Raw genomic sequence first — 13,408 nt, 5'->3', positions numbered from 1 at the left:
ATGACCTAAAAACCGGGACTGTCCCGCTGGATCCGGGACGGTTGGGAGGTATGCCTATAGTGTTACCAGCAGCTTCACATCAGCACAAGCGGCCATGGATTCTCCACACACACCGGCTGCAGGTCCGTCCTGTGGAGACTGAGGGCAGGAAGAGGAAGCTCAGGTTCCTAAAGGCAGAGGGAGGGGCCAGAGCAAGGAGGGAATCCGGCCTATTGGCCACAGAGCTCATAGGAAACACCCAGGAGCTGTGTCTGAGAGGGGTGTGGGGAGGAGCTACAGCCTCACAGGAACTGTTAACCCTTTCCTGGCAGCTGCTGACGATCAGGTTTTAGGAGGAAATAGAGGAGAGTGCATGTGCAGTCAGTATGCACCCTCCATATCCAGTCAGATGCCTTCCATGTGTGCGGGGATACAGCAGCAGTGCCAGTGTAATGTGTGCGGATACAGTAGCAGTGCCGGTGTAATGTGTGGGGGGATACAGCAGCAGTGACGGTGTAATGTGTGGGGACACAGCAGCAGTGCCGGTGTAATGTGTGTGGATACAGCAGCAGTGCCAGTGTAATGTGTGTGGATACAGCAGCAGTGCCGGTGTAATGTGTGCGGATACAGCAGCAGTGTCGGTGTAATGTGTGCGGATACAACAGCAGTGCCAGTGTAATGTGTACGTATACAACAGCAGTGCCGGTGTAATGTGTGCGGATACAGCAGCAGTGCCGGTGTAATGTGTGCGGATACAGCAGCAGTACCAGTGTAATGTGTGCGGATACAGCAGCAGTGCCGGTGTAATGTGTGCGGATACAGCAGCAGTGCCGGTGTAATGTGTACGTATACAACAGCAATGCCGGTGTAATGTGTGCGGATACAGCAGCAGTGCCGGTGTAATGTGTGGGGATACAGCAGCAGTGTCGGTGTAATGTGTGGGGATACAGCAGCAGTGTCGGTGTAATGTGTGGGGGGATACAGCAGCAGTGCCGGTGTAATGTGTGTGGATACAGCAGCAGTGTCGGTGTAATGTGTGTGGATACAGCAGCAGTGTCGGTGTAATGTGTGCGGATACAGCAGCAGTGCCGGTGTAATGTGTGGGGGGATAGAGCAGCAGTGCCGGTGTAATGTGTGCGGATACAACAGCAGTGCCAGTGTAATGTGTGCGGATACAGCAGCAGTGCCGGTGTAATGTGTGCGGATACAGCAGCAGTGCCGGTGTAATGTGTGCGGATACAGCAGCAGTGCCGGTGTAATGTGCAGGGATACAGCAGCAGTGCCGGTGTAATGTGCAGGGATACAGCAGCAGTGCCGGTGTAATGTGTGTGGATACAGCAGTGCCCGTGTAATGTGTGTGGATACAGCAGCAGTGCCCGTGTAATGTGTGCGGATACAGCAGCAGTGCCGGTGTAATGTGTGTGGATACAGCAGTGCCGGTGTAATGTGTGTGGATACAGCAGTGCCGGTGTAATGTGTGTGGATACAGCAGCAGTGCCGGTGTAATGTGTGCGGATACAGCAGTGCCGGTGTAATGTGTGTGGATACAGCAGCAGTGCCAGTGTAATGTGTGTGGATACAGCAGCAGTGCCGGTGTAATGTGTTGGGATACAGCAGCAGTGTCGGTGTAATGTGTGGGGGGATACAGCAGCAGTGTCGGTGTAATGTGTGGGAATACAGCAGCAGTGCCAGTGTAATGTGTGCGGATACAGCAGCAGTGCCGGTGTAATGTGTGCGGATACAGCAGCAGTGCCGGTGTAATGTGTGTGGATACAGCAGCAGTGTCGGTGTAATGTGTGGGAATACAGCAGCAGTGTCGGTGTAATGTGTGCGGATACAGCAGCAGTGTCGGTGTAATGTGTGGGGGGATACAGCAGCAGTGCCGGTGTAATGTGTGGGAATACAGCAGCAGTGCCGGTGTAATGTGTGTGGATACAGCAGCAGTGCCGGTGTAATGTGTGCGGATACAGCAGCAGTGCCGGTGTAATGTGTGGGAATACAGCAGCAGTGTCGGTGTAATGTGTACGTATACAACAGCAGTGCCGGTGTAATGTGTGGGGATAGAGCAGCAGTGCCGGTGTAATGTGTGGGAATACAGCAGCAGTGCCGGTGTAATGTGTACGTATACAACAGCAGTGCCGGTATAATGTGTGCGGATACAGCAGCAGTGCCGGTGTAATGTGTGCGGATACAGCAGCAGTGCCGGTTGAATGTGTATGTATACAGCAGCAGTGCCGGTTGAATGTGTATGTATACAGCAGCAGTGCCGGTTGAATGTGTATGTATACAGCAGCAGTACCGGTTGAATGTGTGTGTATACAGCAGCAGTGCCGATGTGATGTGTGGCGATACAGCAGAAGTACTGTGAGCAGTGCTATATCCCCAGACATTACACTGGCACTGCTGCTGTATCCCCATATTAGCAGCGAGCTCCGGCCCTGATCCCGGTGATAGAAGCCGCAGTTATCAATGACCTTTGTATTGCTGATGGTTTCCAGATATCACTCTCAGGATTCCTGACATTTACATTTCTCATCTTTCATGGTTGTTTTATCTCAGACTTTGCCCATTATGTTATTTCTCCGCCCGCCCAACCGCAGTCTCATGTTATATAGCCTCATGTTATATAGTCATGTGACCACTAAGCTCATCAATGTACATTGTATATACATGTCTGAGAGTCCCAAGGTCTAGGGTCAAGTTAGTTGTCAATGTCCCCAGGATCATGTGGAATGAAGATTGGCTATCATGCAGATAGGACTCCATAGGTGTCTGGGCTTTGTGGACCTCTGGGCATTCCCATTCACCTTCTACCACCAGGACCCAACCAGGGAACCATCCATCTCTGGAACTAACGCTCCAGCGACACAATATAAAACTCCTTTCACTAAAGGATCTTCTTTACCTTATCCCTCTGCAGAGTTTGACCTCCAAATCACTGTTCTGTGTGACCCACAGATCCCACGTCCACATGCTCAGTGTCTACAGATCCCATTATCCCTAGCGTCCTCTGTCCCAACTCCTGTGCAGGGGCCTAACTACCACTGTAGCAGCTATAACAGCTACAATAGGGCCTGCTGCATTAGGGGTCCCTGTGGCCTGCTCTTGCAATATACTGGGCGCCCTGAGCAGAAGGCTCTGTATCCGCTCTCAGCAGCAGCAGCAGGCTCTGTATCAGCTCTCAGCAGCAGCAGCAGGCTCTGTATCAGCTCTCAGCAGCAGCAGGCTCTGTAACAGTTCTCAGCAGCAGGCTCTGTAACAGTTCTCAGTAGCAGTAGGCTCTGTAACAGTTCTCAGCAGCAGCAGCAGGCTCTGTAACAGTTCTCAGCAGTAGCAGCAGGCTCTGTAACAGTCCTCAGCAGCAGCAGGCTCTGTAACAGTTGTCAGCAGCAGCAGGCTCTGTAACAGTTGTCAGCAGCAGCAGGCTCTGTAACAGTTCTCAGCAGCAGCAGGCTCTGTAACAGTTCTCAGCAGCAGCAGGCTCTGTAACAGTTCTCAGCAGCAGCAGGCTCTGTAACAGTTCTCAGCAGCAGCAGGCTCTGTAACAGTTCTCAGCAGCAGCAGGCTCTGTAACAGTTCTCAGCAGCAGCAGGCTCTGTAACAGTTGTCAGCAGCAGCAGGCTCTGTAACAGTTAGCAGCAGCAGGCTCTGTAACAGTTCTCAGCAGCAGCAGGCTCTGTAACAGTTCTCAGCAGCAGCAGGCTCTGTAATGGTTCTCAGCAGCAGCAAGCTCTGTAGCGGTTCTCAGCAGTAGCAGCAGGCTCTGTAACAGTTCTCAGCAGTAGCAGCAGGCTCTGTAACAGTTCTCAGTAGCAGTAGGCTCTGTAACAGTTCTCAGCAGTAGCAGCAGGCTCTGTAACAGTTCTCAGTAGCAGTAGGCTCTGTAACAGTTCTCAGCAGTAGCAGCAGGCTCTGTAACAGTTCTCAGCAGCAGCAGCAGGCTCTGTAACAGTTCTCAGTAGCAGTAGGCTCTGTAACAGTTCTCAGTAGCAGTAGGCTCTGTAACAGTTCTCAGCAGTAGCAGCAGGCTCTGTAACAGTTCTCAGCTGCAGCAGGCTCTGTAACAGTTCTCAGCAGCAGGCTCTGTAACAGTTCTCAACAGCAGCAGGCTCTTTAACAGTTCTCAACAGCAGGCTCTGTAACAGTTCTCAGCAGCATCAGGCTCTGTAACAGTTCTCAGCAGCATCAGGCTCTGTAACAGTTCTCAGCAGCAGCAGGCTCTGTAACAGTTCCCAATAGCAGCAGGCTCTGTAACGGTTCTCAACAGCAGCAAGCTCTGTAGCAGTTCTCAGCAGTAGCAGCAGGCTCTGTAACAGTTCTCAGCAGCAGCAGGCTCTGTAACAGTTCTCAGTAGCAGTAGGCTCTGTAACAGTTCTCAGCAGCAGCAGGCTCTGTAACGGTTCTCAGCAGCAGGCTCTGTAACAGTTCTCAGCAGTAGCAGCAGGCTCTGTAACAGTTCTCAGCAGCAGCAGCAGCAGGCTCCGTAACAGTTCTCAGCAGCAGCAGGCTCTGTAACAGATCTCAGCAGCAGGCTCTGTAACAGATCTCAGCAGCAGCAGGCTCTGTAACACTTCTCAGCAGCAGGCTCTTTAACAGTTCTTAGCAGCAGCAGGCTCTGTAACAGTTCTCAGCGGCAGGAGGCTCTGTAACAGTTCTCAGCAGCAGCAGGAGGCTCTGTAAGTTCTCAGTAGCAGCAGGCTCTGTATCAGTTTTCAGCAGCAGGCTCTGTCACAGTTCTCAGCAGCAGCAGCAGGATCTGTAACAGTTCTCAGCAGCAGCAGTCTCTGTCCCAGTTCTCAGCAGCAGGCTCTGTAACAGTACTTGGCAGCAGCATGCTCTGTAACAGTACTTAGCAGCAGCAGGCTCTGTAACAGTTCTCATTAGCAGCAGGCTTTGTAACAATTCTCAGCAGCATGCTCTGTAACAGTTCTCAGCAGCAGCAGGCTCTGTAACAGTTCTCAGCAGCAGCAGGCTCTTTAACAGTTCTCAATAGCAGGCTCTGTAACAGTTCTCAGCAGTAGCAGCAGGCTCTGTAACAGTTCTCAGCAGCAGCAGGCTCTGTAACAGTTCTCAGCAGCAGCAGCAGGCTCTGTAACAGTTCTCAGTAGCAGGAGGCTCTGTAACAGTTCTCAGTAGCAGCAGGCTCTGTAACAGTTCTCAGCAGCAGCAGGCTTTGTAACAGTTCTCAGCAGCAGCAGGCTCTGTAACAGTTCTAGGCAGCAGCAGGCTCTGTAACAGTTCTAGGCAGCAGCAGGCTCTGTAACAGTTCTAGGCAGCAGCAGGCTCTGTAACAGTTCTCAGCAGCAGCAGGCTCTGTAACAGTTCTCAGCAGCAGCAGGCTCTGTAACAGTTCTCAGCAGAAACAGGCTCTGTAACCGTCCTCAGCAGCAGCAGCAGACTCTGTAACAGTTGTCAGCAGCAGCAGGCTCTGTAACAGTTGTCAGCAGCAGGCTCGGTAACAGTTCTCAGCAACAGTTCTCCGCAGCAGCAGCAGCAGGCTCTGTAACAGTTCTCAGCAGCAGCAGGCTCTGTAACAGTTCTCAGCAGGAGATTCTGTATTAGTTATCAGCAGCAGGCTCTGTGACAGCTGTCAGCAGCAACCTCTGTAACAGTTCCCAGCAGGAGGCTCTGTATTAGTTAGCATCACCAGGCTCTTTAACAGTTCTCAGTAGCAGCAGGCTCTGTATCAGTTTTCAGCAGCAGGCTCTGTAACAGTTCTCAGTAGCAGCAGGCTCTGTCACAGTTCTCAGCAGCAGCAGGATCTGTAACAGTTCTCAGCAGCAGCAGGCTCTTTAACAGTTCTCAGTAGCAGCAGGCTCTGTCACAGTTCTCAGCAGCAGCAGCAGTCTCTGTCCCAGTTCTCAGCAGCAGCAGTCTCTGTCCCAGTTCTCAGCAGCAGGCTCTGTAACAGTACTCGGCAGCAGCATGCTCTGTAACAGTCCTTAGCAGAAGCAGGCTTTGTAATAATTCTCAGCAGCAGGAGGCTCTGTAACGGTTCTCAGTAGCAGCAGCAGGCTCTGTAACAGTTCTCAGCAGCAGGAGGCTCTGTAACAGTTCTCAGCAGCAGGAGGCTCTGTAACAGTTCTCAGCAGCAGCAGCAGGCTCTGTAACAGTTCTCAGCAGCAGCAGGCTCTGTAACAGTTCTCAGCAGCAGTAGGCTTTCTAACAGTTCTAGGCAGCAGCAGGCTCTGTAACAGTTCTCAGCAGTAGCAGCAGGCTCTGTAACAGTTCTAGGCAGCACCAGGCTCTGTAACAGTTCTCAGTAGCAGCAGGCTCTGTAACAGTTCTCAGCAGCAGCAGGCTCTGTAACAGTTCTCAGCAGCAGCAGGCTCTGTAACAGTTCTAGGCAGCACCAGGCTCTGTAACAGTCCTCAGCAGCAGCAGGCTCTGTAACAGTTGTCAGCAGCAGGCTCTGTAACAGTTGTCAGCAGCAGGCTCTGTAACAGTTGTCAGCAGCAGGCTCTGTAACAGTTGTCAGCAGCAGGCTCTGCAACAGTTGTCAGCAGCAGGCTCTGTAACAGTTCTCAGCAGCAGGCTCTGTAACAGTTCTCTGCAGCAGCAGCAGACTCTGTAACAGTTCTTAGCAGCAGCAGCAGCAGACTCTGTAACAGTTATCAGCAGGAAATTCTGTATTAGTTATCAGCAGCAGGCTCTGTAACAGTTCTCAGCAGGAGGCTCTGTATTAGTTAGCAGCACCAGGCTCTGTGACAGTTTTCAGTAACAGCAGGCTCTGTAACAGTTCCCAGCAGAAGGCTCTGTAACAGTTGTCAGCAGAAGGTTCTGTAACAGTTCTCAGTAGTAGGCTCTGTAACAGTTCTCAGCAGCAGGCTCTGTAACAGTTCTTAGTAGCAGCTCCAGGCTCTGTAACAGTTCTCTGAGCAGTTCCAGGCTCTGTAACAGTTCTCAGTAGCAGCAGGCTCTGTAACAGTTGTCAGCAGAAGGCTCTGTAACAGTTCTCAGAAGCAGAAGGCTCTGTAACAGTTCTCAGAAGCAGCAGGCTCTGTAACAGTTCTCAGAAGCAGCAGGCTCTGTAACAGTTCTCAGCAGTAGGCTCTGTAACAGTTCTCAGCATCAGGCTCTGTAACAGTTTACAACAGGAAGGTCTGTAACAACTCTCAGCAGCAGGCTCTGTGACAGTTCTCAGCAGGATGCTCTGTATTAGTTGTCAGTAGCAGCAGGCTGTGTATTGGTTGTCAGTAGCAGGCTCTGTGACAGTTCTCAGCAGGAGGCTCTGTATTAGTTATCAGCAGCAGGCTCTATAACAGTTCGCAACCGGAAGCTCTGTAATAACTCTCAGCAGCAGGCTCTGTAGGGGTCCATTCACACTGAGGAAAACAGGGGGCGGAGAGTGGAGGCGCACAACAGATTACATTGAGACACTGAGGCAGGTGGGATCTTGAACGGAGTCTGCAGGGGTCCGCTCGGAACAGCTCTTAGCACCTCACCTATAGAGCCCGCTCCTCACAGCACCTCACCTATAAAGACCGCTCCTCACCTATAGAGCCTGCTCCTCACCTATAGAGCCTGCTCCTCACCTATAGAGCCTGCTCCTCACAGCACCTCACCTATAGAGCCTGCTCCTCACAGCACCTCACCTATAAAGACCGCTCCTCACCTATAGAGCCTGCTCCTCACCTATAGAGCCTGCTCCTCACCTATAGAGCCTGCTCCTCACAGCACCTCACCTATAGAGCCTGCTCCTCACAGCACCTCACCTATAAAGACCGCTCCTCACCTATAGAGCCTGCTCCTCACCTATAGAGCCTGCTCCTCACCTATAGAGCCGGCCTCTCTCAGCATCTTGTTCTTGTTTGTGGTTATATTTTTATATTGTGTTTGTTTTCTTTGCTATATATAAAGTCTGTTTTCATCGGAGCAGATATGTTTCGTCCTTGGAGGTATCAGGTGAGGTCGTCCTTGGCCGTCGTGTATCCAAACCATCTGTCGCCCACAGGTTATATAATGTATATGAGGGTGTGCTTATCACACGTCTATCCTGAGGGCTGAACAGTACAGTTCCTCTAATCTACCCCCTAAATTGCTGCTCAGCCAAAGGCATCATGGGAAGAATAAAGCCAATGACAGACACAGCTGTGGTCTCTGAAAGAAATCTACTGATCATGAAGCCATGAAAAACGCCATTCAGACATTGTTTCTCCATGTAGAGAAATACATGTGGCTGAAACCAGGCTCTATTACTCCCTCAGTAGTCATGTGCTGTTAGCAGGATTATTGGCCATACGCCTATTGGTTACCGCACAAGGGTCTGGCATCTGCTGCATGTGGTGTTGTACAGTAAATGCGGGAACGCGCCCTAAGACTGATCAGATATCAATATGATGATCAGAAACTAGAAAATCCTGATGCTGATTGGTGAGTGAAGATGGGGGGTCTGCAGGTGTAGTGCCGGGGGCAGCAGCTGGTAATACGCCCTGGGTACTGTATATGGGGGGTCTGCAGGTGTAGTGTCGGGGGCAGCAGCTGGTAATACGGCCCTGGGTACTGTATATATGGGGGGTCTGCAGGTGTAGTGCCGGGGGCAGCAGCAGCTGGTAATATGGCTCTGGGTACTGTATATATGGGGGGTCTGCAGGTGTAGTGCCGGGGGCAGCAGCTGGTAATACGGCCCTGGGTACTGTATATATGGGGGGTCTGCAAGTGTAGTGCCAGGGGGCAGCAGCTGGTAATACGACCCTGGGTACTGTATATATGGGGGTCTGCAGGTGTAGTGCCGGGGGCAGCAGCTGGGAATACAGCACTGGGTACTGTATATATGGGGGGTCTGCAGGTGTAGTGCCAGGGGGCAGCAGCTGGTAATACGGCCCTGGGTACTGTATATATGGGGGGTCTGCAGGTGTAGTGCCGGGGGCAGCAGCTGGTAATACGGCCCTGGGTACTGTATATATGGGGGGTCTGCAGGTGTAGTGCCGGGGGCAGCAGCTGGTAATACGACCCTGGGTACTGTATATATGGGGGGTCTGCAGGTGTAGTGCTGGGGGCAGCAGCTGGGAATACAGCACTGGGTACTGTATATATGGGGGGTCTGCAGGTGTAGTGCCGGGGGCAGCCACAGCTGGTAATACGGCCCTGGGTACTGTATATATGGGGGGTCTGCAGGTGTAGTGCCCAGAGCAGCAGCTGGTAATACAGCACTGGGTTCTGTATATATGGGGGGTCTGCAGGTGTAGTGCCCAGAGCAGCAGCTGGTAATACAGCACTGGGTACTGTATATATGGGGGGTCTGCAGGTGTAGTGCCCAGAGCAGCAGCTGGTAATACAGCACTGGGTTCTGTATATATGGGGGGTCTGCAGGTGTAGTGCCCAGAGCAGCAGCTGGTAATACAGCACTGGGTTCTGTATATATGGGGGGTCTGCAGGTGTAGTGCCCAGAGCAGCAGCTGGTAATACGGCCCTGGGTACTGTATATATGGGGGGTCTGCAGGTGTAGTGTCGGGGGCAGCAGCAGCTGGTAATACGGCCCTGGGTACTGTATATATGGGGGGTCTGCAGGTGTAGTGCCGGGGGCAGCAGCAGCTGGTAATACGGCCCTGGGTACTGTATATATGGGGGGTCTGCAGGTGTAGTGCCGGGGGCAGCAGCAGCTGGTAATACGGCCCTGGGTACTGTATATATGGGGGGTCTGCAGGTGTAGTGCCGGGGGCAGCAGCAGCTGGTAATATGGCTCTGGGTACTGTATATATGGGGGGTCTGCAGGTGTAGTGCTGGGGGCAGCAGCTGGTAATATGGCTCTGGGTACTGTATATATGGGGGGTCTGCAGGTGTAGTGCCGGGGGCAGCAGCTGGTAATACGGCCCTGGGTACTGTATATATGGGGGTCTGCAGGTGTAGTGCCGGGGGCAGCAGCTGGGAATACAGCACTGGGTTCTGTATATATGGGGGGTCTGCAGGTGTAGTGCCGGGGGCAGCAGCTGGTAATACGACCCTGGGTACTGTATATATGGGGGGTCTGCAGGTGTAGTGCCGGGGACAGCAGCAGCTGGTAATATGGCTCTGGGTACTGTATATATGGGGGGTCTGCAAGTGTAGTGCCAGGGGGCAGCAGCTGGTAATACGACCCTGGGTACTGTATATATGGGGGTCTGCAGGTGTAGTGCCGGGGGCAGCAGCTGGGAATACAGCACTGGGTTCTGTATATATGGGGGGTCTGCAGGTGTAGTGCCGGGGGCAGCAGCTGGTAATACGACCCTGGGTACTGTATATATGGGGGGTCTGCAGGTGTAGTGCTGGGGGCAGCAGCTGGGAATACAGCACTGGGTACTGTATATATGGGGGGTCTGCAGGTGTAGTGCCGGGGGCAGCCACAGCAGGTAATACGGCCCTGGGTACTGTATATATGGGGGGTCTGCAGGTGTAGTGCCCAGAGCAGCAGCTGGTAATACAGCACTGGGTTCTGTATATATGGGGGGTCTGCAGGTGTAGTGCCCAGAGCAGCAGCTGGTAATACAGCACTGGGTACTGTATATATGGGGGGTCTGCAGGTGTAGTGCCGGGGGCAGCAGCAGCTGGTAATATGGCCCTGGGTACTGTATATATGGGGGGTCTGCAGGTGTAGTGCCGGGGGCAGCAGCTGGGAATACGGCCCTGGGTACTGTATATATGGGGGGTCTGCAGGTGTAGTGCCGGGGGCAGCAGCTGGGAATACCGCCCTGGATGTTCCCCTGGATGTTCCTGGGTAAGTATCGGCTGGTCGCTATCACTTTTACACAGGCCAATTATCAGCCGCAACACTCTCTACCTATAATCGGCCGCTGTAAAAGGGCCCATAAGTCTGTGAGCCTGTAGGGTCAAGGAGCTATGATAGCAGCTGGATATGTGATATATAAGTTACTGTACAGTATAGCAGCATGTGGTATATAATGTATAGTAACTGTATAACCCTGATAACACAGCAGCAGCTGGATGTGTGATATATAAGTTACTGTACAGTATAGCAGCATGTGGTGTATAATGTATAGTAACTGTATAACCCTGATAACACAGCAGCTGGATATGTGATGTATAAGTTACTGTACAGTATAGCAATCAGCATGTGGTGTATAATGTATAGTAACTGTATAACCCTGATAACACTGCAGCTGGATATGTGATATATAAGTTACTGTACAGTATAGTAATCAGCATGTGGTATATAATGTATAGTAACTGTATAACCCTGATAACACAGCAGCAGCTGGATATGTGATATATAAGTTACTGTACAGTATAGCAGCATGTGGTGTATATTGTATAGTAACTGTATAACCCTGATAACACAGCAGCTGGATATGTGATATATAAGTTACTGTACAGTATAGCAGCATGTGGTGTATAATGTATAGTAATTGTATAACCCTGATAACACAGCAGCAGCTGGATATGTGATATATGTTACTGTACAGTATAGCAATCAGCATGTGGTGTATAATGTATAGTAACTGTATAACCCTGATAACATAGCAGCAGCTGGATATGTGATATATAAGTTACTGTACAGTATAGCAGCATGTGGTGTATAATGTATAGTAACTGTATAACCCTGATAACACAGCAGCTGGATATGTGATATATAAGTTACTGTACGGTATAGCAATCAGCATGTGGTATATAATGTATAGTAACTGTATAACCCTGATAACACAGCAGCTGGATATGTGATATATAAGTTACTGTACAGTATAGCAGCATGTGGTGTATAATGTATAGTAACTGTATAACCCTGAGAACACAGCAGCTGGATATGTGATATATAAGTTACTGTACAGTATAGCAGCATGTGGTGTATAATGTATAGTAACTGTATAACCCTGATATTACTGCAGCTGGATATGTGATATATAAGTTACTGTACAGTATAGCAGCATGTGAAGTATATTGTATAGTAACTGTATAACCCTGATAACACAGCAGCAGCTGGATATGTGATATATAAGTTACTGTACAGTATAGCAATCAGCATGTGGTATATAATGTATAGTAACTGTATAACCCTGATAACACAGCAGCAGCTGGATAAGTGATATATAAGTTACTGTACAGTATAGCAATCAGCATGTGGTGTATAATTTATAGTAACTGTATAACCCTGATAACACAGCAGCAGCTGGATATGTGATATATAAGTTACTGTACAGTATAGCAGCATGTGGTATATAATGTATAGTAACTGTATAACCCTGATAACACAGCAGCAGCTGGATATGTGATATATAAGTTACTGTACGGTATAGCAATCAGCATGTGGTATATAATGTATAGTAACTGTATAACCCTGATAACACAGCAGCTGGATATGTGATATATAAGTTACTGTACAGTATAGCAATCAGTATGTGGTATATAATGTATAGTAACTGTATAACCCTGATAACACAGCAGCTGGATATGTGATATATAAGTTACTGTACAGTATAGCAATCAGCATGTGGTATATAATGTATAGTAACTGTATAACCCTGGTAACACAGCAGCTGGATATGTGATATATAAGTTACTGTACAGTATAGCAGCATGTGGAGTATATTGTATAGTAAGTGTATAACCCTGATAACACAGCAGCTGGATATGTGATATATAAGTTACTGTACAGTATAGCAGCATGTGGTGTATAATGTATAGTAACTGTATAACCCTGATAACATAGCAGCAGCTGGATATGTGATATATAGGCTACTGTACAGTATAGCAATTAGCATGTGGTGTATAATGTATAGTAACTGTATAACCCTGATAACACAGCAGCTGGATATGTGATATATAAGTTACTGTACAGTATAGCAATCAGCATGTGGTGTACTGTATAATGTATAGTAACTGTATAACCCTGATAACACAGCAGCTGGATATGTGATATATAAGTTACTGTACAGTATAGCAGCATGTGAAGTATATTGTATAGTAACTGTATAACCCTGATAACACAGCAGCAGCTGGATATGTGATATATAAGTTACTGTACAGTATAGCAATCAGCATGTGGTATATAATGTATAGTAACTGTATAACCCTGATAACACAGCAGCAGCTGGATAAGTGATATATAAGTTACTGTACAGTATAGCAATCAGCATGTGGTGTATAATTTATAGTAACTGTATAACCCTGATAACACAGCAGCAGCTGGATATGTGATATATAAGTTACTGTACAGTATAGCAGCATGTGGTATATAATGTATAGTAACTGTATAACCCTGATAACACAGCAGCAGCTGGATATGTGATATATAAGTTACTGTACGGTATAGCAATCAGCATGTGGTATATAATGTATAGTAACTGTATAACCCTGATAACACAGCAGCTGGATATGTGATATATAAGTTACTGTACAGTATAGCAATCAGTATGTGGTATATAATGTATAGTAACTGTATAACCCTGATAACACAGCAGCTGGATATGTGATATATAAGTTACTGTACAGTATAGCA

The sequence above is a fragment of the Dendropsophus ebraccatus genome, chromosome 8 (assembly GCF_027789765.1).
Source record: "Dendropsophus ebraccatus isolate aDenEbr1 chromosome 8, aDenEbr1.pat, whole genome shotgun sequence".
Taxonomy (NCBI): domain Eukaryota; kingdom Metazoa; phylum Chordata; class Amphibia; order Anura; family Hylidae; genus Dendropsophus; species Dendropsophus ebraccatus.
This window is presented reverse-complemented; position numbering follows the sequence as displayed.